Source organism: Talpa occidentalis, unplaced genomic scaffold (assembly GCF_014898055.3).
Source record: "Talpa occidentalis isolate TD23 unplaced genomic scaffold, MPIMG_talOcc4v2.1 talOcc4.11, whole genome shotgun sequence".
Taxonomy (NCBI): domain Eukaryota; kingdom Metazoa; phylum Chordata; class Mammalia; order Eulipotyphla; family Talpidae; genus Talpa; species Talpa occidentalis.
In genome coordinates this window covers 95,801,769-95,825,332 of record NW_023601104.1, presented here as the reverse complement: position 1 = coordinate 95,825,332, position 23,564 = coordinate 95,801,769, and the positions used below count along the sequence as shown (strand labels likewise).

The following is a 23,564-nucleotide window of genomic DNA, read 5'->3' as shown; positions in this document are numbered from 1 at the left end:
ATGGAGTGGAATATCAATCCACGAGTCCCCCTTAACACACCCGTGTGCACACACTGGCACATACACGCTAGGTACACACAGTCACCCATCCCCTCAGGCATGCACACACTTGCACACACAACACCCTGACCAGACACACGTGTACACACAAATATGGCCCTGTGTACACACTCATGTGCACCCAGAGATACACACACATGCATAACCAGAGGCACACCCATGCACACACCCAAGCATAGAGGCACACCCATGCACACGCAGACACACATTTTCTCCCCCTTGGCTTTCCAAACAAAGGCTCTGCCATCACGCTTTCCTGCTCAGCCTCCTGGTTTTATGGGCAAATGATTACTTTTTTGCAAAGGAGAATCACCCCCATTACGGACCCCCACTATTGAAAGCTATAATTGGGGCGATAACAGAGCTGGCCCATGCTTCTTTTTAAATGCACTTCTTCTGGACAAACCGTCCTAAAAATGTATAATTATAAATAAACCTTCACCTACATCAGCTGGCCGGGTTTTTAATTACTGCTCTTTGTGTCAATCAAGGCCAGGGCCAGGGTACACATTAGGGGCAATTTCAGAGAAATTTCCTGGACATAAGCTGTTCCCCTAATTCTATTATCTGTATTTGAAAGGGGGGGGGGGATGAAGCCTCGGCCAGGAGGGGAGAGGGAAATAGTGACTTGCAGAAAGGAAATGGGGGGAGACGGCTTCACCCCAGAGCAGTGTCCTGCCAGGGAGGGTGCCAGGCCTCCACCGCCCACCCCCCCAGGGAGACCAGCTGGGCACGGGGCGCGGGGCAGGGATCTGCTGGTGGAAGGGGGTAGAGGAGACTGGCAGCCCGAGCGGACATGCCTGGTGGGGGCTGGACGAGGCAGGTGGGGGCAGCCGGGACAGCGAGAACAGGCGCTAAAATGAAAAATCGTGGACTGAGGCGTATTCACTTTCTCCTCCACGGCAGATTCTATCCGAAGGAAACACTGAACTTTGTAGTGTTCGCAGCAGCTGAAATTTAGAATTATTGTTTCCTTCTAACAGAAGACTCATTTTCCACGGCCGCATTTGCACCATAATAAGCTTTTTGTTATTTTTTCAATTAGAGTCAATTGACCTAACAAAATGCTTGGCAATTAAGTGATTTTTGTAATGGTCTGGGGGTAATTTAGTCGAGCTTGTCAGCTGTGTTTCATGAAGCCGAGATGTCTTTTTTTTTTCCACTGCCTCTCTCTCTCCCTCTCTCACTCCCTCTCTCTCTCTCTCTGGAGCATAATGGCTCATAATTTCGAAATCTTTTCCTTCTGTTTCCCTCACAATAATTCGCAATTACAGGAAGTTGTTGGAGGTGATTTTTTTTTTCTACCTTGCCTTTTGAGTCAGTAATTTTAAATAAAATGTACATACTTATCAAAAGGCAGCTATTACTGAAATCACTTTTTGTGTAAACTCAATTATTTTATGAATAGTGACACCAGCTTAGACTGGGTCCCGCTCCTCAAGGCTGAGGTGTTATTATCTCTGGGGTAAAAGGCCTGGAGGGTGCAGAACTCGCTCCCCATCAAACCAGCCTTCCAGAAAGGACAGGGGAGCAGGCCTGGGACCTGGTCAGGGAAAACAGCAGCGGGGGCCACGCGGCCTGGGCCTCCGGACCCCCCGCTCGCCCTCGCGGGGACTGGCCAGGCTTCTCATCCACTGATTTATGAGGGAATTCCTCATTTGCCTAATTGATTCATTTTCTTAAGACAACATCTGGAGTTCCATTTCCTTTTTAAAAGGCTGCCTTTAGAGCTGATGGCTGGATCAGCTGTTCCTTCATTGTATTCCTCTCTGTTTATAACCGATATTAAAATAAAACAATATTCAGTGCGGCGCAGCAGCGTGCGTGCAGACCGAAGCAGCCAGGGGAGCCAGACTCTGCTTTTTCAGACAAATCCTCCTAAGGGGTGACGCGAGTGGCAGTGAGGACGTGCGTGACCGAGCTCCCCCTCCAGCTTCAGGGGGCGTCTGGGTGCCTCTGCGCCTCTGTTCCTGTTGGAGACCACCTCTGGCTTCTACCCCCGAGCTGGAATCTCAGTGGACTTCAGGTTGCCCCTTTGTGAATAAACAACTCAGAATGGACCCACTTTGCTCCTGGGCAGGGAGCTCGCCAGTAGGGGGCAGTAGAAGAGCAAGCCAGCCGATCCCCTTAGGGCTTCCAGCCCCGCAAAGACCACCAGGCCTGGGAAACCCATCCCCTCCTGGCTCACATGTGGACACAGTGCTGGAAAGATCCATTAGTACAGATCACTGGTTTTGAATGGGTCTCCCAGTTCTGTCTGGATAATGTCTAATCAAATGTTCCTCCTCTTTTTTAGGGTTTCTCTACTTCCAAAGAGGTGCATTGAAAGATGTGACTTGTCAGCTGGGTGCCAGGAGCCCCGGGCAGCGCGGGGGAGGGAGGAGGGAGGTTTCTGGGATCCTGGGGCTTCTGACAAGACCTAGAAGAGAAACGCCCAGCCCCTTGCACTGGTCTGATCTACCTGATACCTGGCTTGGCCCCGTTTTCTTCTCTTGAATCTCAACATCCCCAACTGTAAGCTGAGGAGATCGGGCAGTGCCATCTGCACACCAACCACACATTCATTCCTGGCACGTGCGGTCTGTCTTTTCTAGACACATGTTTATGGGCAGAAGACATATTCTGGGTGTTAACTGGGTCATCACAGTCTTGGGTTTGACTTGATCTTTTTCTAAAACACAGGATCTTGGTTCAAGTCCCCCAAGTGGTTTTCTTTCTCCATCATGATGATTTTCAGAGCTGCAATTTGTCCTCAACCTAAGCGTAAAGAGATTTTGAAGACTTCAGCTTATTTCATTGTTTGAATGAGGTTTCTGTGCTTTCCACGGTGACATTTTACTTGGATTTTGAGATATTTGGAAATCTCTGCCCATTTCCCCGGTGGGCACGCTGCCCTGGCTTGGGTGTGGGCTAGGTTCCAGGATGCTGTGGTTTGGCCTGGGCTGGGGCTGGCCCTGCCTCTCCAGCCGCTGATTAATCCGCAGCACCTCGCATTTTCTGACTGTAAAAGGAGAAGCTACAGTTCTGAATAAGCATCTTGCAGAAGAAAGACACCAAAGCAGAAAGTATTAAACTTTCATCCAACACCATAGGAGAGATGTAGTTATTAAATTTCAGCTGCTTATCAAACTGATATGAAAGTCATTTTGCATGATTGCTTTGCATCCTCAAATCTTCTGCTTTTATTTGCAATGCATCTCCGTGCCTTCTTATTAGAAAAATACTCAAAGGATAAAAAAGCTGATAATATTATTCAGTTTTGACAATTAGGTAGAAAAAACATTCAAAGAAGTGCTTTTTTATTGCAGCTGGTAATAATATCAGGGTCCTCTTGATAGCAAGCTGGGCTGACACCACCCACATTGACATGGGTTTTAGCTTCTAATTGCCAGGGACTGGTTACCCTGAGTTATTGGGTATATACTGGGTCCAGGCAGGGGAAACAATTTCCAGTTTTTGTATAAGTGTGGTTTGGGTGACATACAGACGGCGAGTGAATCTCTTGCTTCGGCTCCCTCTTGGCTTTGTTGCTTGTGTATTATGCCACAGGAGCCTAGACAGGGGCCCTTTTCATCAGCAGCCCTTTGTCGAAAATGACTGTATACTGGGAAATGCGTTGGGGCCTGGGATTGAAGATCCAGGCAGCCATCCAGCTATGACTGAGTTTCATTTCCTCTTTTATTAAATTGTCATAGTTTGCTTTTAAATCATATACATACGTAAAATTATAAATTATGCATGTATTTACACACAGGTAGAGCTCTGCTTTTTTCTTCACTTCACTGTCTCTCTGGGGTCCGTAGAAATGCCAATAGGATTCATTTTTATCTGTGAGCGGGTTCTGCATGCTTTAGCCGCTGAAGAGCGGAATGAGATGGGGACGCGTTTTCTCATTTGACAGATGTGGGGACTGAAGATCAGAGAGGTGAAGTGACTTGCTCAAGGTCACACAGCTGACACCACAGCTGTGTGATTCAGGCCAGGGCTGCCGACTGTGGCGAGCAGTATGGTGTCCCAGCCTGTTGCTGCAGCCCCTCAGCCTCCACCTCAGTCTCCATCACCTTTTCTTTCCAAGAGTTCAGCACGGCCAGCACTGCCCACAGTGAGCGCCTGGCCTTCCTGAGCAGAGAAGAGCAAGTGCAAGGTGCTCTTTCCAAGGGCAGTGAGCCCCCTCCCTTCAGACCCTCCATCTCTCTGGCTGCTGTTGTGTAGACGGAAGGGCCTGACTTGTACCTTCAGGGGCGGGTGCTGATGCTGTGAGGTCAGCAGGTGAGGCCAGTCCTGGAATGCTCCAGGGCCTTCGGCAGAGGAGGGGAGCGGGAGCATGCCCCAGAGAACCAGCTCTTACTGAAGTCAGGGCAGATCATAATGAATTCACCAGAATCGATGGAGCACCCAGGACGAGCCAGACCTGGTTCTTGGTGCTTAGAAGGATGAAGCAAGCAAACAAAGACAGAGATGCTTTATCCTGTGCTTCAGCCCAGGGTGATGGTTTACAGCAGCAGGGACACCCTGGCGGGGAGCAGAGTGTGGCACACACAGTGATGGTGGGCGGGGATCCCCCATCTTTGTGATGGCCCCTGAGCACGGACAGGGTCGGCCGGGTCTGAGTGTCAGCGCCACGTTTCTGTCCCGCCTTGTCTGACCTGTGTCCATACATCTCGAGGCAGAAGCAGTTGAGCAGGCACAGTTGTAGCTGGAGAAACTGGGGAAAGAAGACAATAAAGAATGTTTAAGGTACTGGGGCCAGGATTTCGGCAGAGCCAGTTTCATCAATAGGGCGAGCAAAATGAGCAAACAGTTAACCCAGGTGACCAGAAAGCCTGCCCTGGAGCATTTCCTCATGAAGCTTCCTGCATGGTGGCGCCTGGGGTGGGGGTAGAGGTTGCGACCCTTAGCCTGGTGGCCCTGGAACATCAGCACCACCAGCGCTTCTGCCCTTTTGCTCCAGTTGGGCATGTCCTGCTTGTGCCAACGGATTGTCTGTGAACCGCACAGAAACCTTCGCTTGCTCATCATAGCTCTTACAAAACTGAAATTGTACTACTCTAAGAAATAAAAATGAGGCAGAGGCAGAAGGTGGAGAGCCCACACCGCATGAATATTCACCTGTGAAGGCTGGAGTGACCCCTTCCCCTGGGGCTAGGGGGTGGGGGCGTTCACCCTTCCTACCACCATCCTTCTGCTCTGACCTGTGTTTATAGGATTTATTCCCACCTGCTATGCCCTCTATTTCATTTATATATATATATATATATATATATATATATATATGCATGTATGTGTGCATATATACACACACACACACATTGACTCTTCTCCCTCCACTAGGATGAAGCTCAAGAAAACCAGAACTTCAAGTTGCTACATTGCTTTGTGCCTTCACCACTACGTAGCGTGAGACCAGGAGTGAGGCCCCATCAGCTCACTCTTCAGGTGGACTGTCACCAAACTTGCCTTGTTATTCTCTACCTTCTGTTCCTCTAGCCCAGCAAGCTGGCATCAATCACCATGGTATACCTAGTTGGTAGAAAAAAAGGAACTTCAAAAGAGGAAGACAACATAATATAAGGAGACAGAAAAGACTAGTAGAAATTGGGTGTCAAGGTATTGAATTTAACCTTCTCCTCTATACGTTATAGTTGATGCCCGCAGATGCCATAGATCATATAATTTGATTTTTTAGTTTGGGAGAATCCATGTTACAGGCAGAACAGGACTTTAATGGCAAGAGGCAATTTACAGATTAGCTTGCAAAATTGCCAATTTCCGATATATTACAGGAAAATAGACAAGGCTGAAATATATTTGCAAGGAGTCAAATATAGACTTTATTTTTGAAAACATACTTTGATTAATTTCAGGTACCTAATTATCTCCTCATTTTAACAACTATTTCTGTTTAAATGACAGCTTTTTAAATATTTGACTCTAGGAAACCTCCCCTGAAAACCTGTTATGCTATTAATTTGATAATTTTTTTTTAATGGAACGCTCATTTGGTGAAGAAAATCCAGCACTTATCTTAAAAAGTCAATTCCTTACAAGAATGCGGTTCCGCATAATATTTTAATACCTCATCACCAAAGTGACCCTCCTGAGTGTCCAGCCCCCACCAGCCCCCACTCCCAGGTGAAGTCTGAGCCTGGGGATGGGATGACCACCCGGATGAAGACCGTACAAAGTCCCCAAGTCACGTGGCTCCACCAGTCACATGGCTCCTCAGCAGTTCAATTTCAACCATTCTCCACTTGTTCTTCGTGACAGTGACAGAGATGTCTGCGATATATAGCTGATCTCCCTTCCCCTCCCTCATCACTCATTCACCAGCAACAGGAGCAGCTTAAGGAAGAAGGATACTAGGCCTCCATGGCTTCCCTCTTTCTAGAGCCTGGTGTAGAACTTTGGTCTGGGAGTCACACGTCTGCAGTGCTTAGCCTCCGCCCCCAATTATGTCTACGTTTCTGCATTGAGAAGTTATGATCAGTATTAATGATCTATCGGCTTACAAAGGTCAAAAGCATGGCTTTGACTGTTGGAAATTCAAGTCAGCAAATATCCAGGGGATGTTTCATGTAGGCCAGTAGGACCATCCTCTGGGGAGTAGGATTTAATGTGTACATTCATGGATGCAAGTGTATACCCCCCACACACACACACACATGCAATGGTGGCTCCCACAGGAGGATTATAAGCTTTGGGATCCTTTCACTTGCGGAGACAGTATCATATTCAGGAATATAGAAGTGGGTCTCCTGGATTCCTTCTCAGTCCCTTTGCCTAGTGTCCCTGTGATTGTGGGTAAATTGCTTCATCTACATGACCTGCTCTATTCTCATCTTGATACAGGGCAGCAATGGGGCACTAAACTGGCCAAAGGTACTGCCCAAATAGTTTATCAGTTACTGTCTGAGTTCTTTGCCCACACGTACAATTGCAAGACTACTTTGGTTCAGAGAACAACAATAATGAGACTTATTTAACAAGCCAGGGAAAAACATAGAGTTACTAAGGGCAAAAATGGTCGTTTACCTCACCAAAAGCAGTGTCCAGTGTTTTAAAGTCCTAAACAAAAAGCATTTAAGACGGTGTCTTCCCACCACCGAGGACCTGGAGCGCATGGCAGCCAGACTATAGGCCAAGATTCAACTCATGAAGTCAGCAGAAGACACAACAGGAGATGCTCATGGAGCTGCTGAGATGCCCCAGCACAGCACCAGACAAGCGACACTCAAAACAGCAGCTGCAGCTGCCGAACCACCCGACAATGGCCACAGTCACCGCTCAGCAACATCTCTGCCTTCCCTGCCAGGCTGTAACAGCAGCAAAACCGGGGGCAGTTTCAGTCGCTCAGCTTCTTGCAAAGCCTCCAAACTTTTCCTCCCCGAGGTTGACTGCTGGAAGCCTCTTCACGTTCTTCAGGGGTCCACAACAGCTTTCTGGAAAATCAGTATGGTGGGGTGGGGGCAGAAATCACTGACCCTGGACTAGCCGAAGATCTGAAAATGCTGAGATCCCAAACGCTGACTCCTGAACACTGAATCCTTGAACGCTCCATCCTGAACACTGAATCCTGGGGGTTGCCTCTGCAGCCCCTTGTATTCTTATCAGAGCCCCCACCCCCACTCACACTTTGTTCGCATTTTCCCTGGGGCTAGTCACCCTCCTCAGCACCCGCTCCAGGGGGCACCAGCTGTGATATCTTTGGTTTCAGCCACTGGCTACAATCTGAAGGATGTCCCTACAGATAAATGCACCATGGGGTAGTTAGAGGGGAAGGTAGTCTATGATAATAATTTCAGAACGGGGCCCAGCACACAGTAGGTGCTTGGTGAAGATAAGGACAAGGATGACAACAGGGATAGAAGGTTCCAGTTGTATCATCTCATAAATAGGTTTCCTGGGACAATACAAAATTTCAGCTTCGAAGCTGAAAGTCAGGGACCTGAGGGGATGAGTCACCACTTAGCTTCGTGCCTGTCAGTTCATTTTTGAGCATCCACAGAAATAGAAATGTTCTATCAGACCAACTTGGATTGCCATCTGGCCCACACATTTTCCTGGCACGGCCCGAAGGCCAGTATTGCTATTCTCCCCTCCAAGCAAAACCCCAAGTTTAGCAGAGCGAAATCTGGTGCTAAAACGCATCGAGCACAGCATCCGTTCATTACCATGGCGAGCAGATTAGTAGTCGTTATAAGACAATTAATAGGCATGATAATTAAGTCCTGGTTACAGTAGTTATCAGAAGTACTAGTTATAGTAATAAAAACACAAGGACTCTATTTAGTAAAAGCAGCCACGGTCTTCAGATTCTCTTCAAATGCCCTTCACACCCCTCGGCTCATGGAGCCCCCTCCTTGGCTACCATGTTATCCTGAGTTTCCTTTTGGGGAAACAGAGGTCTGGAAGAGTTGAGCTTTCCCCAGGTCATGAGCTAATCTGCAGAAAATCTGAAATTAGAATGTCTCGCCATGGGTGTGCCAGCCCTGCAGAGTGGGTAGTGAGAAAAGAGAAATTCACCAAATAAAACCTTTTCTGGCTCCACTGTGAGTATGACACGCCAGGCCGGACACACCTTGCCATGTGTCAGATGCTATCAGTGCTTTCCTTATACAAATGGGGAAACTGAGGCCCTGAGAGGTTAAATTATTTATCTCCAAGGAGGAGAGCCATGATGCAGAGCCCACATTTAATTTTACTTCACACTTGCTTTCTGAGGTCCCAATCGCAAGCCCTGAAAGAGATCTCCAAATTTTCTGTGAGCTGAAAACCAAATAATGAAGTTTGTTAAAGGTGACTTTCGCTCAGCACCTTGGTTGCCTCTTCCCCAGGGCTGCCTGTGCCAGCGTGGCCTATTCAGCTCTGACTCAGTCATAGTATCATAGCTGCTATGGAAAATGGGGCTCCTTGGTCAATTACATTGGAAATATTCTGGGTTAACATGTCATTTCAAGAGTTTTATTTTAAAGGTTATTGCTGACCTTTTTGTTTTTTTTTTTTTTAACTTAAGAAGGCAAATACTATGCTGTGCCCCATCCCATCTTTGACCTTGAAGTCCTTTGCTCTCAGAAAGGCATTTGAAACTCACATTTAAAGGTCACAGTTTGGGGAACCAAGGGCAGCGGTGTTGCCTACAGGGTTTCCCTGGCTGTGGAGCAGGTATTCCTGGGAGATGACAGCCTGCTGGGTTTACCTCTGTGGCTGGTTGATAGAGGGTGGAATGAAGACCCTGAGAAAGGAAGCGGCAGATATGAGGAAGGCTTGACAACTTGAACTGCAATGATTTTTAGAAGCTACTAAATCCACACAACATGAGACAATTGCAGACCTCCTTCTCAGCCCCAAACTCCCCATCAGGGACATGCACTAATCGCTGTTTACTAAGTGCCGGTGAAGTGCCAATTTTCACACAATCCCTTGCTATTTTAGGTTCCTACTTCTGGATCCCAACTTCCTGTGAGGAGGCACCTGGGAAGAAAGCCGGCCCAGAGGGGTGAGTATTTATAGGGGCTGTGGAATTAGGCGATTGTACGGGAGCAAATATTGTTGATGATATTCACAATCCCTGAGTGTGATCACATAGTCAGGGATGGAAGCAACCGTTTCTTTTCCATGTCCTGGTTATTCCAGCTCCAGGGAGTGGGGGGATCAAAACAATGAGAGACTTCTATAAATAAATATTCTTAATGAGGAAAATTAAGAATAACCAGGAAGAAATGATAAAAGTTAAGGAGATTTGGTCAAAAGCATGATGACATGAGCTGCTCTCGGAGGCAGTTGGCTTTACCATTAACCCTAGAAATACAGAAGTTTCAAGAAGGCAGAGTGAGTTCCTACTGATTTAAAGCTTGGCCTCAATTGTGTCCTGGAAATCTGAAGACTTGTTTGTATTTTCATAATTTTTTTAGGGAAAATATGTTAACTTTGAAAATTGCATGAGAATCAGCAGATACAGGATAGCTTGGGGTGTGATCCTTTTGATTTGAATTCAAAACAATTCCTTCTGCATTTTCAATCCAGCCTAGAAGTTCATTGTTGCTCTGCTTGGGTGGGGGAGAGAGATAACCAAAGTATTGAGGTTGAAAAGTGTCCAGTGAACTGTAACTTTCAAAGACCTACACATGGATTTTTTAGTTTGCTCTTAAGACCACACTTACAAAGGCTTCCTCTCCTAGCCTCCTCTTTGAATATGTAAAACTCTGCATGCATCTAATCATTCCTTCAATTGTCCACTTGCACCTTCAAATTATGGGACAAGTGGCCAATTGGGCCTGCAATTGGCTAATTGTCAGTGCAATTAGCCAATTGTCGGTATAATTAGCCATGCGTAGAATTAAGCATATGCACAGAGTGGACGGCCACTCTTTGGAAACGTCGACCTAAATGTGTTCTAGATGCACATCTGTCCCCGGACGCAAGGGGACACAGGCGAGGATCCTGGGCGAATCACGCTTAAGAGACTCATCAAAGCAAAAGTGGCGCTGGGTTAAAAAGCCCACAAGATTAAATCCTCAATATCTACTGCATTTGCCCTCTCTACCCGCAGTTCCTTGTGGACAAGGCTAAGAAGATCTCGGCATTGAAAAGGAATTCTTCAACCTGAAGTCCTCAGCAATTGCCTCTTGGCTCTTGATAGCTTCCAAATTTATTTATTTATTTTTTAAAGATTTATTTATTTATGTATTCAAAATTTTTATGTATTCAAAATGGGGTACAGGCCAGAGGTGCAGGCAGTGAGAGGATTCACCAGAGACAGAGTAGGGAAAAGAACAGGCAGACTGACTGAAGTGCACTGCTGAGGGGAGCAGTGGGCAAGGCAGGAGAGGTCTGCTGCGCCATGTGGGTAGCTCCCTGACTGGGGATCGAACTCATGTTGCAGTGGCTGTGGACATCTTCATAGGTTGCGTCTTAACCCCCTGTGCCACCAGGGAGAGTAGCCTCCAAATTTATATTTTCAGTCAACTCTTTGGATTTGTGGCGTAGCCTGTGAGACACATCAGGCCGATTCTGCCGCGAGCGTCCTCATTGAGGCATGTGCTCCGGTGTGGACTGGCATATATTTTGCCCCAGGAAGGAGGTGGCCATCTTGTTCATTTCTAACACCCTTGTTTCTAAGTGGGGGTGTGCTCCTTCTGGGGGTCTGGGAAGGGGAGAGGGCAAACCCATGACAAACATAGTGCATGTCTCCAAAGCAGTTTTATTTTACTATAAGCAATGTGGCATCTATTTAAATTTTAGAGTAAGCAACAGACTATTGTGAAGTTGTTTTGAATTATAGTTCAAGTTGTAGTCTAAAATCCCTCTATGGGTTCATTTAGCTAATTCCCTACAACCTGATTTTACCATCTAACAGGATAAACTAATGTGAACTGATGATAATACAGAGGTCATTTATAATTATGTAATGAAATATCATTGAGAACATGGAGCGAAAGATAGGAAGAGAGATGATAGATTCATAGATGATAGATAGATATAGATGATAGATAGATAGATAGATGGATATAGATAGATAGAACAAGATCACCACATTAAAAGCTCTGAATAATTTTTGTTTATCTCAGTTTTTTACCAAACAAAAATGACCACAGACCGGCCTTTTCCTATCATGTCTATCAGTTGCTGCTGGTAACATTACTCTACATCAAAAGCAGTCATGGATGTTCATGGACTCCAGGCGGATATCAAGGGATTTCTTTTTTAATTTGAAATTTATCATTTTTTTTTAAAGTCAAAAGATATTTTGCTATTGGGGCCTCCCCGGTGGTGCAGCGGTTAAGTGCTGGGCTGCGAAGCTGCCCACAGCCTCTGCAGTGCCAGTTCGATCCCCGGCCACAGGCGAGGGTCCCACATGGCGAGCAGACCTCTCTGACATGCCCGCTGCTCCCCTCAGCAATGTACTTCATCAGTCTGCCTGTTCTGCTCCCTGCTCTGGCTCTGGTGAATTCTCTCACCCTCCCGTGCTTCTGACTATACCCAGTGCTTGTATAAATAAATAAATAAATCTTTAAAAAAAGATTTTGCTATTTATTCTTAAACAAAACTTTTAAGATTGTACAATTTCAAGAATAACAAAACATAAAGAATTACATATTATAGAACAGACACACTGAACAAGTAAATGAAATATTGCATTTTTACAGATTCATTAATTTAAAATATCCTAACCTCAAATTCACATTGCAAATCAAGGTATTTTGCTGGCTTCCATCTGTTAACAAAGTGTCCAAACTTCTCTGCTTGAATCTTCCACTTATGGAAGAACCTTTAGAAATCCACCATTACTGCAGGTAGCTCTCTCCACTAAATTTGTCCCTTTGCTATCCATCTATGTTTAAAATGACCATTTTGATTTGGGAAAAAAAGGGACCATGTGGAATGAATGGAGACATAGCCAAAGACTGAGGTGTTGAAGGAGAGAGCCGAACTCCAAAGAATCACTTCCTAAAATAGAGACACACTTTTTTGTTAAGTAGTTGTAGATATTTTTTCTTCCTAAATTCTGAAGTTTGAATTTTTTTACTGTAAATGCATATAGTACATATATGCATTTGTACAATAGACACATATATGCATTGTAAATATTGTAAATAAATAAATATTGTAAATAAAAAGCATATGAATATGCATATGAACTACCCATGTGGCATGCATATTTATAGAAAGAAGGAAGAAGGGAGGGTGAGAAATGCTTTCTTTTATGTCAACAACTTTCACAGTTGTTATCTCATTTGATCTCCAAAATGATAACACCAAATGTGAATAATAATTGACACATTTGGGGGATGAGACTATTGAAGCTCAGAGAAGTTAAGGTCCCAAGGTTATGCAGCGGCAAGCAATCAAGAGCCAGGGTTTAAGTTATCTTCCTTATAACTCAAGTTTTGAATGAACTCTATAAACAAACTAGTGTAGACACAGGAGGAAATATGATCACTGTATCTAATGCTCAAATGTATATCAACAGTCCATCCAAGAGCTCTGCCTGAATGCAAAAGTCTTTGTGGTTTTCTAAATAATTATTAACTTGTATTCAGAAAGTCTATAAAGTATAATGCAGATGCTGAGAGAGGTAAGCTTCTCTCTTTTCTTCCAATCTAATTGAGCCTAAACTATGGATTTACAGGTCAATGTCTTAAATTCCTGAAGGAACTCTAAGCAAGGTCCCCAGTCTCTCTGTCATTGCAGAGACTGATCTCAGTGACAATGGTGGAAACTCTGTTCCGTGGTCCAAGTTGACCGGTGCCTTATTTACTGGCAACATTCTTGACATGCCACCAAATATATTGTCAACATTTAAACCAACTTACCCTTCATGCCACAACCCTTGACCCACACTTCAAATGTTACCTCTCTAAGAAATTTCCCTTGAACCATCAGGAGGGCTATAAAGACATTTTAGTGCTCTCATAGTTCCTTGTAAAATGTGTCTATGTTGTTTTTCTTTGTATGTGTCAGCTATTTCTATAAGGATGTTGCGTAACAAATAACTCCCTGCTATTAATCATCCCACATCACATCAGCCAAGAGTAGTTGAAGCTTCGCAGCTCTGTGTCCTGAGGCTCTGCCCCAGGCTCCTGGTGAGAGTGGATCTTCTCCCTGGGTCTTCTCATTCTGGAGCCTACATTAAAGGAACGGCCATTGCCTGTTTCCTGTGGGAGGAAGTCATGCCAGAGAGATGGGGATGCAAGCTCTAGTTTCAGGATGATAAAAGTGGAGAGAAAATGAGTATCTATGAATAGAGAACTAAATTTACTATTATTTACTTATTACTCCCTTCCACATTGATCAGTTGGGGGCCCAAATACAACACACATTTGTCTTCCTACCTCTTTTCTAGCAAAGCATAGGTATCCAGAGAAGGCTTATTTCACTTAAGTACATCATCAGTTTCATTCATTGCAAAAATGTAATGATACTTTCTGCAATGGTCAAACCACATCAAGACCTACTTTTTCTAACTTCCCTCTTTCACACACACACTCACATTCACACACATGTTACTTTAATAGTATCATTTTAGAGGAGAGGAAGCCAAGACTTAAAGATAGAAGACTTCATCCAATATCTTAAAGCTGACAAGTAACAAGACGATGAACCTACACAGGTTTATCTGACCAAGGGTTTATGAGCTTAACCCTTGAGCTACACTGACCTCATCTTCTTGTCCTTTGCAATACTTGGTGAAGGAAAGGCACACATGTGTACATCTTGATTCTGTGGAGAACACTCAGATGATGTGCCCCCATATTAGAATCAGGAATAGCTATTTCATAGGATTATTCTCTTGCTGGAAGAGGCAAATATGACAATGTAGCATGGAAAGGCATCCTTACTACAGAGGAAAGTGTGTCTAGAAAAACTTGCCAAATTTTTTTATACCATGGCCCTATAGGAAATGATTTTATTTGAGTGACATAGTATGAAAAGCAGTAGGAAATCAGTAGAAAGTTCTAGCTGGAGGTCTCTAGCTCCCACAGACCCCCCTGAGCCACTTGAAGGCACTGGGATGCTCAGCTAAGGACAAATCTATGGGAAGCTCTTCAGAAGCACACATGCTTACTCTAGTCAGAATTATGTGACCAGAGCTAGAAGAGCAGACTCACCCCAATCACAGGCCATGGGATGAAATGCCTCACAGGAACTATTTCTCAAGGGTTGACCAAGCACTTGTAAATATTGGTACATTCAGTTTTCCAACTCCACTGAAAGACATCAGTATTGGCATAAATTTTCATATAATAATCTGGTTTGTGCATCAACCGATATTACAATACAGAGGACCTTGACCATCATTATCCTAATTCCTCACTGCAGAGCCTGAATACCCACATCTGTGTCACTTGTCAGAGTCTGTCACATTCCACAGCACAGTCAAGACACTGAAAGGGCTTATCAGGAGCCAAGGCCTTGCTTCATGTGGGACAGCTTAGCCCTACACCATGCTCTCAATTCAGGATCAATAAATCCAATAGTAATCATTCGGCTTTAAGCTCTCTTAAAAGGATAGATAGCATAAGTAGCTCCCCAAAGAATTCTTACTCAGAAACTGAGCTGTTCACAGATAAATGAGGAAGTGAAAGACAACAAAGCATTGACTTTAAAAATCAGGAAAGAAGAGAAAAAGGAATTGCAGGGGCCTTGGCTATCAGGGCCAATGTCCTTACACTGTCGCAATGTCTCAAGGCCATGGTGATTTCCATAAGTGGCATGTGCCTTATATAAAGTGAGTGTTGAAGAATAAGCAGGTTGTTCTGAACTTATATTACAAAGATTTCTCTTCCTATTTCAAATAAAAGAAACAAAAAAAAATCAACGCAAGACAATCAGAACAAATTTTCCTTCAGAGGTTGAAGGAGAAGGAAGTCACCCTCCTGAAATCCACCAGATGGCTGAGACGTGCTGCGTGCTATTGTTCTAATCACCATAGCAGCCTTGCAGGTCTGTTTCATCGAGGGGGAGACTGAGGTTTAAGGAAGACGGTCTTGCTTACAGTCACATGGGTGAGTTGCAAACCCAGGGGTGCTCTTTTGCAAAACCCTCTGGTGAGATGCTGGACAGTCCTTTCTGCTGAAGCAAGGCAAGTCGGGGGCCAGAACTTTGTAGGTGTTGTGCACACCACCACGACCATCCAGGGTGCTTCCCCACACCTAGCCACTCTGAGCCACCTCCTCTAAAGGGAAACTGGACAGGAAGCAGAGGCTGGGATTCACGCTCCAGCCCATGAGAGTGAGTGGTAGCAGGCAGGCTTGGTACATGAGCTAAATACTGCTTTGTTTTTGTATTGTAAATAAAAACAGCACCTTGCCACAGTTTAGCACTATCTCTTTTAATGGTATCCAGCCCTGAAAGATTTAGTTATTCTGAAACAGTCACTTCTGGGGCTGCCAGAGGGCCTGCTCACCTCTGCAAGCCCCAAATGCAGATGGGGAGCTGGCCTCCCCTCGGGAAATCTTGTTCCACTGTGTATTTGCAGAAAGAGCCCCCATGCCTTTCAAGGTACATTTGCTGGTTTTGCACTGGACTCTTTACTCCAATGTTCTCATGAACTCAGTATGAAAGCCCAGGGAGGCAGTACAGTATCTTTATTCCCATTTCATGGGCAAGAAAGCTCAGTGCCAGAGGGAAACAACTTTGCAAGGCCACCCCATTTGCTGAGATCTGAACACAGGCTTAGTGTCAGACCTTGGCCAGGGGTGCAACATTCATAGTTAATTGTCAAGACCCTAGTGACAGATGTCACTGAAGCTGTCCATAGGAGCTTCAGATTTCTTTGCATCCTCTGAATAATCTGGCAGTTTGAGCTAGCCCCAATATCAGAGAGAAAGAGAGAGAGACCCCAGAGAGACCCACTCGAGATCGCACAGCAGTGGGCAGAACAGGGACACATTTTGAGGGGGTCTAACTCCCATGTAATCACTGAAGTCAGTGTGTGAAGCATTTGCCAGAACAGAATCAAAATTGAATTAGCCGATTGTCAGTGTGAATGCTAGTCGAAGCCACAGTAGTTCCCCCATTTGACAAAAGGGTTTAACCCCTGGTTTGCAAAGCCTTTGTGCTGTTCGAGATGAGACAGTTGGTAACACACGCTTAGAATACAGGTTGTGGGGTATGGTGCCATCTTGCTTAATGCATACATGGTCTAAGCTCCCAGCTCCCAGGAGTAGCCTGGCAAAGACTCGGCTGTTCTTGTACATAGGAGTGAGGTAGCCTCGTGACTCTAAACCTGGACACTATTCTTGAGCTACTGACTGGTCCTCAGCTCCTATCAGAGATAAGTTACACAGCACAAAAGAATATTCATTGCTGGATTATCACAACCAAAGAACCTAAATACCCTATAGATTGTGGTTAGTTAGGTAGATTATGGTACATTCATTCAACTGCATTCCATGAAGTCCCCAAATATGAAATACACTTGCACACACTCACACACACATTCACACAGGCACACACACGCTCACATCCATGGACAAAGAATAGACGGATATCTGTGAGCAACTTAGCAATAGATTCCTATGGAGGATGAGAAGGATTACACACATGTTATGGTGTGTGTGTTGTGTGTGTGCATGTGTGTGTGTGTGTGTGTATGTGTTTACCAAGCTCTTCTCTATTTGTCAAGTTTTCTCGGTTGAGTATGACTGCCTTAGCCGCTGGCAAACCAAGAATGGTGCCTGACCCCCCTGTGGCCCTGTCTGGTCCTGCCCCTGACCATAAGCATTGTTGTAGCACAAGCAAGCACCTGGTCCACCTGTTCTTATGCCCAGCCCAGTGACCTTCAGTCTCTGGTGGTGGTGGATCACAGGTAAGTGGCACCCACTCTTCCTGAAACTAAGACTCAGTCTCATGACAAGACCCAAAGGACACTTGTCCCAAATGTTGGCAAGACGATGGAGAGAAAGCCCCACCATTTCCACTTGGGCTGGGAAGAAGGTGGGGGCCATGTCACTTGCTAGAAAGTGGGCTTTTCCCAAGGACACTGAGGGTGTAGGGGATGTGCCTTTGTTCATTGACACTCTCGATCTTTTGGTTTTCTGCCAGTTCTTTCTAAAACAGAGTTAATTTACTATGTGTAGAATAGGCTCAACCATCCCAAGCAGGAGAGTTTCTGTGTAACATTAACAACAAAATAAAAATCTTTAGCATCCAATTGTAGTGTTCCTGAAATTAACAAAGGCATGCTATGAATGAAGGACTTGAGACATTTGCTTTGTAACCTTTCAAAATGATTTGTCCGGGCCTCCCCTGGTGGCACAGGCAGTTGAGCACCGCACTGTGAAGCTGTCTGCAGCCTCTGCAGTGTCGGTTCGATCCCGGCTGGCCAGAGAGGGTCCCACATGGGCGTGGCAGACCTTTCCTGTCGTGCCTGCTGCTCCCCTCAGCAGTGTAGTTCATCAGTCTGCCTGTTCTGTTCCCTGTTCTGTCTCTGGTGAATCCTCTCACCCTCCTGCGCATCTGGCCTGTACCCGGGTTCTTGTATAAGTAAATACATAAATCTAAAAAAAAATAAAAATGATTTGTTTTATTTTAATATAAATTGTTATATTGTAGTTTTATCTATATAATTGAATATATTTAATTAGTATTTATGGAATATCATGTATAAAAATAGGGATTATACTTAATCAAATTTGTTCTATTTTAAGTTATGCATGCATATATATATATCCATGTACACATGCAAACATTTAATGTGCGTCTATATAAACTAACTGTTCTTCACATGGACATTGGAAGTCAAGTGTCTAGCAACCCCTAACACAGCAGCATTGTGCTCAGGAAATACTGTTCTTGTCAATCCTCACAGCAAAGTCAGGGGGGTAACTGCAGCCACCCCTTGCAAGTGGCTACTGGACTAGAGCGTATTCACCTGGAAGGGTCACCCAGGGGGCCCAAGCTTGACCTGAGCCTATGGTCCTCCAGTTGAATCGAGCTGGATCAAGCTCCCTATGTCTGTCTATTGCTGCAAAGAACCTAGAACCTTCAACTATGCCTGTGGCATCTTGGGACCTCCCAGTGGGAAGTCCTGTAAAGAGTTCCCAGCCTACGTTGCTAGGGAAGGTCTCTCTGGACTTGCTGAGAACGAGTCATGGGTGCCACCTTGCTGGCCATGTGGCACTGGCCTGGCTGCTCATGACAACAGTGTCTGAGGACATTCCCCAACCCCTTCCCCGGGACACAGGCCCTTCCATGTCTGGTTTCATTTCCTTCTCTGTGAATGACTGAGCAAAATCCCTGCTGGTGGTGACACCAAGCTCTGGCCCCTGAGGGTCCTGAGACTTAGAGGTGGTGAGGTCACCCCTGGGGCTGTGGAAGGGGCACCAAGGTCCTCCATGTGCCACACAAGGACCCCCTTTCAGGCTGGGCCTGTTCGTTCAGTTCGGTGTTATTTTGTTTGCTTTTTGAAGAGAGGAGCAGGGCATGTTTTGTTTTGCTTTTTCCCAGATTCAGCTAATGTTGTAAGAATTAGGGCTCATGCTTGGGGTTTCCCTTGCCCTCGGTGGGCAGACGACCCCCTCCACTGCCTGGCCCCGCCACTGCCCTGATCCCGTCCGGGCCTCAGGGAGAAGGGCCACAGGGTGGGGTGAGCCTGGCCGCCAAGTCCTGGGGGGGCCGTTCCTGCCGCCATTCTACGGGGGAATGTATGTCGATCGATGCATTCATTTAGCTCTCCCAGCCTCTCCCTCGGTTAACACCCCAGCACACACAATACCAACGAAGGTGATTATCTCTGCTAGCATAATTCCTCCCTAACATCTGCTTTCGCCCATAACACTCCACTAATTTTTCCCTCATTTCATTACACATAATTTTCTTTCAACACAATCTACATGTATTAAGTGGTAATGACTTTCCAGTTAAGAGCAAATCGACACCAAGGGACCCCCGTCCCCCCCACGGTTGCCTGCAGAGTCTGACTCTGGCTATTAGAGATAAATTCGGTACCTCAGGAAGCTGCAGCGAGGTAATCAATCAATTAAGCGGTTAGGACATACATTATCAAACTTCCCCAGTGCGGGGGGCAGGGGGCCATGCTGATCTCCTGGCCATGATTTTTAGGAATTCAAAAAAAAAAAAATGAATAAATAAGATGGAGAGCTATTATACAGCCAGGCTATAATTTGCCACTCAAAGTCAGGGCTGGTTTTGTCAGATGCAGAGCTGCCAGCGAGCGGGGAGAGGCTCAGGCATGGGCATGCTGTCTGCAACCCTCCAGCTTTGCTGTCTCTCGATGTGTCCTGGGGCACAGGGGTGGGGGGGAGGCTAGGATTCCGAGTCCTGACCTTCAAAAGGGAGAAAGATGCCTGACATTAGAACTCTCACTACTGAGGTCTGCGGTACAATGAAGGGGGATAATGTACTTGGAAATTCTGGGCCCATCACAGGCACTCGCTCCTCTCTGTATACTGTGGACCTAGGAAATGACGCTGGCATCAAATGTAGAGTTAGATACCATCATCACCACCACCACCATTATTATCATCACCATCACCACCATCATCACCCTCACCACCACCATCACCATCATCACTATCATCTGCACTGTCACCGCTGGGTTTAAATTCAGAATATTGGTCACTGCTCTGTGTGTTCCCTTTGTGCCCAAACTTCAGCCACACATCTATCAAATGGGTGTATTAAAGCCTCATTCACTAAAACAAGGTTATTGGAGATGCAAAAGAAACATATTAAGTCATTTTAAAATTGTAAATCATAAGCAAAAGGAGATTTTATTTAATAATTAGCCTACCAGCATTTTTCCAAAGCTTAATCCAGCCTATAAATATTCTATGTGTCTGAAAAATATAATAAATGATACCGACATGGTCCATAAGACAGATTAGCTGCAAACTAGAAGACCAAAAAAGGAACTCTGGGTAAAGATGATAATATAAAAATACAATATGTATAAAACAAATAGAATATTTTCAACATATGGACCAGACAATAGTATGTAAATATGCTTATATGATACATAATATTAAGTTCTTACAAACCAATAAAAAGCAGAAGGGAAAAATAAAGTATGCGTTATAGTAATAATGGTGAACGCTGCTTACTATTTGCCAAGTAGTCCTAGAGGTTTTACACATTTTAATTTATTTAACAAGAAAGGGGGAAAAATCATTTCAATAAAAATGAACCAATATAGAAATAAACATTGAAATAACGTATACACATATTAAATCTCCTTATTGTCAGAGAAATGTAGCATGACATCAAGGAGATCTGGCTTTTCATCTTTCAAATTAACAAGGTTTAAGAAACTGGCTTCTCTGGTGCTGAGACGGCCCGGAAAGAGATGCTTGCGCACTGCTCTTGGGATGGAAATGGAAATAAAATAATAGGCACAGGCTACTTTTCTGGGGCGGCAAATTGCCAAAGTATCAAGAGTCTTACTTACCATATCCCTTCTCATTGCCCCATTGGTTCTAATTCTCTGGGCTTTATCCTTAAAAAAAAATCCGAGACTCTAAGGTGTCATCCGGAGCGAGGATGTTCATCACGCTGTTGTTTATAAGAGCAAAGCACTGGGTGCTGGAGCTGCCCCGGGAGACTGGCCATTGCGCCACAGCTTTTACCCAGGCAGCACCCACCAGGCACGGCTCCGAGTCCAGGACCCCTGTGGTGGGTGGACGACAGGACCCCAGTCCAGGGGCCTCCCAGGACAGCAGGAGCTCTGAACCGCAGGGACTGTGATGTGAACGCAGGACCAGGGTCACACATGCTGATCTGGGAGGCTGCATTGAGGTCTGTTGCACCTCTGAGCTTTGCAGCTTCTTGCAAGAGAACCCAGGGCCGTGTCCACTGAGCTTACACTCTCATGGCTGGGGGGGGAGTTGGGGGGGTGGGGGTGGGAAAAGCAGAACTAAACAGTCTGCTGTAGAAATGCATTTCATGATGTGGGGGAAAAGTCACAAGAAATGAAATGTTCTATGCCCGAACACATTGTGAAGGCGTTTGTGTCAATAAGCAAAGAAATCCATGTTTCTAAAATACTAGGATGTACACTAATGTCTAGGCAGTAATGTCTGCAGAGAGGCTGCTCTCTAATTTCTCTGCATTTGTTATTTTTTAAATGCAACAGAGTTGTCTTTATTGTTATTATTATTTTTTAATTTGAACAAAGACCACTGATGTACATCCTAGTCCTTGCTTATTTACTTCATTTTTCAAAACTCAGTTGATTTCTAGATCATGGCATCATTAAGATTTGGTTTAATATCTAAGATAATACTGGGAAATACCAAACAACATTTCCAAATGTTGTTTATCCCAAGTGAGAGTGCAATCCGAAGTAGATAGGAGCAAAGACCTTGGGCATGACCTCCGGCCTGGTGCTCTTCACAAATGGAGCAAATCCAAGGCCCCAGGTAGCAGCTTACCTGAGAGCAGGAGGGTGAACCCCTTTAGTTCACACTGACTTCCCTGCATGGTGTTTTCATGGACCATCTAACCAGCTCCCCCGCTGGACCCCCAATTCCATTCACGCCCATATTGATCAAAAGGTGATTCTGGAAAGTGGTCGATAAGTCTCCAGTTACCTGAAAAGCGGTGAGTTAGAAGATACCGTCATCCACATCAATGATACTAGCATAATGATACAGGGAACTAGTAAGATGGAGCCAGAGAAACCTGACAGTTTGGAGACGCCATCCCAGGCCCGCCTCTGGGACCACATGGTGTGGGCCTCACGCTCGCTTGCTGGTCAGTGCGTGGACAGTCCTGGCTCACCTCAGTCACATCTTAGAATGGAGCAAAACCAGAACCAGCTCTGATAGCCAGTCCATTGTTCTCTCCTGCAGGAAGACATGGGTAAAGGTTTCTTACAGTAGGTTTTGGACTCAAAAACATTTTATCAGACATTTGGAGAGGTGGCACAAAATCAAATCAAGGGGTTATTAGGTTGCTTTGTTTTTCTTTTTAACAAACCCAATTAAATCCATTGGAAAATCCACAAAATCCATCCATCTGCCTTGTCTGTCTTCGAACCCTTCACCTTGTTTGGTGTTTGGAGCAAAACCTCCTTACTCAGCCAGGTTCTCTTGCCAAGCAGGATTTTAAATTTTAAAGAAGCAAATTTGAACAGGACAATGTGGGAGCTCCCGAGAACAGTAGTCTGAGAAAAAACAAAGCATTTGTTTATTTAGCCATTTGTATGAAGACAAAAGTGGAAACACTGAGCAGAACAAATCAGGAGAGGCTTGGGCTGCTTCCTCTGAGACTGTCGGAGCGGGCAGGACAGAACGTGAACTGAACTTGCCAGATGCCTCTGATGCAGCCACGATTTTCACCGGGCGCTGGTTCGGTTCTGGTTCTCTCTCTCTCCCTTCCACCTCCCTCCCTCCGTCCTTCCTGCTTTCATAGAAGCTAAAAACCCCAACACTCTCTGCAGCTGGAAAATACATTCCTATGCAGAGTGATTAAAAACAGTTCTGACACAAACACCCCCCGCCCCACAGGGCTCGCGGGTCTTCACGTCTTGTCTGGACTTTCTCCTCAACGGGGCTCAGTGTCACGGACATATCAGAGGGGTGTTTGGTCTGGATGGCCAGAACCAGGCGTTCCTTTCCTCCCGTCCTGTCCTTCCACTTTAACTACTCTTTTTCTTGCCCCCTCCCCGCCCCTCCGCGCCACAAGATGTCTGGCACCCAAAGTCTGGCATGAAATCTTACGGATCTACATTTTCCGCAGGGCTGTCACAGCAGGTTTCGACTTGACTTGCCGTCCCAGGGAACGTGAAGTTTCATTTGTTTGTTTCCGAGGACAAGGACGGTTGTAGCTCCTGCTGCTGAAAAGGGACATCTTTCTATTTGATTGGATTTTTTCTAAAGAGAGGATGAATTCATCTGTCAAGGATTATTTAAGAAGAATATTTTTTGTTTTGTGATGCATTGGAAAGCACTTCCCCCCTATGCTAGTCATCCGTGGTTTTGTTGTTTTAAAGTCACTGTTAGCCTTGAGAAAATCCATTGTAAGGAACCTGTTCTCTGCAT

The 23,564-nt window shown here is 45.3% G+C and overlaps 1 long non-coding RNA gene across 3 annotated transcripts in view; it reads right to left on the bottom strand.

The window, feature by feature from the left end:
- Window positions 1-5,523: 5,523 nt before the first annotated feature.
- The window catches only part of LOC119239408 (uncharacterized), a 36,692-nt gene continuing 18,651 nt past the window's right edge, over window positions 5,524-23,564 (bottom strand). For 2 of the 3 annotated variants that reach the window (XR_008550803.1, XR_005123850.2), the window contains 3 exons: window positions 22,113-22,367; window positions 9,152-9,292; window positions 5,524-5,580 (listed from right to left, as the gene is read on the bottom strand). This is a non-coding gene — a long non-coding RNA (uncharacterized LOC119239408). Of the gene's footprint in view, window positions 5,581-9,151; window positions 9,293-17,789; window positions 18,063-21,953; window positions 22,368-23,564 lie in introns of those variants that run through there. The other variant, XR_008550804.1, reaches the window with a different exon arrangement.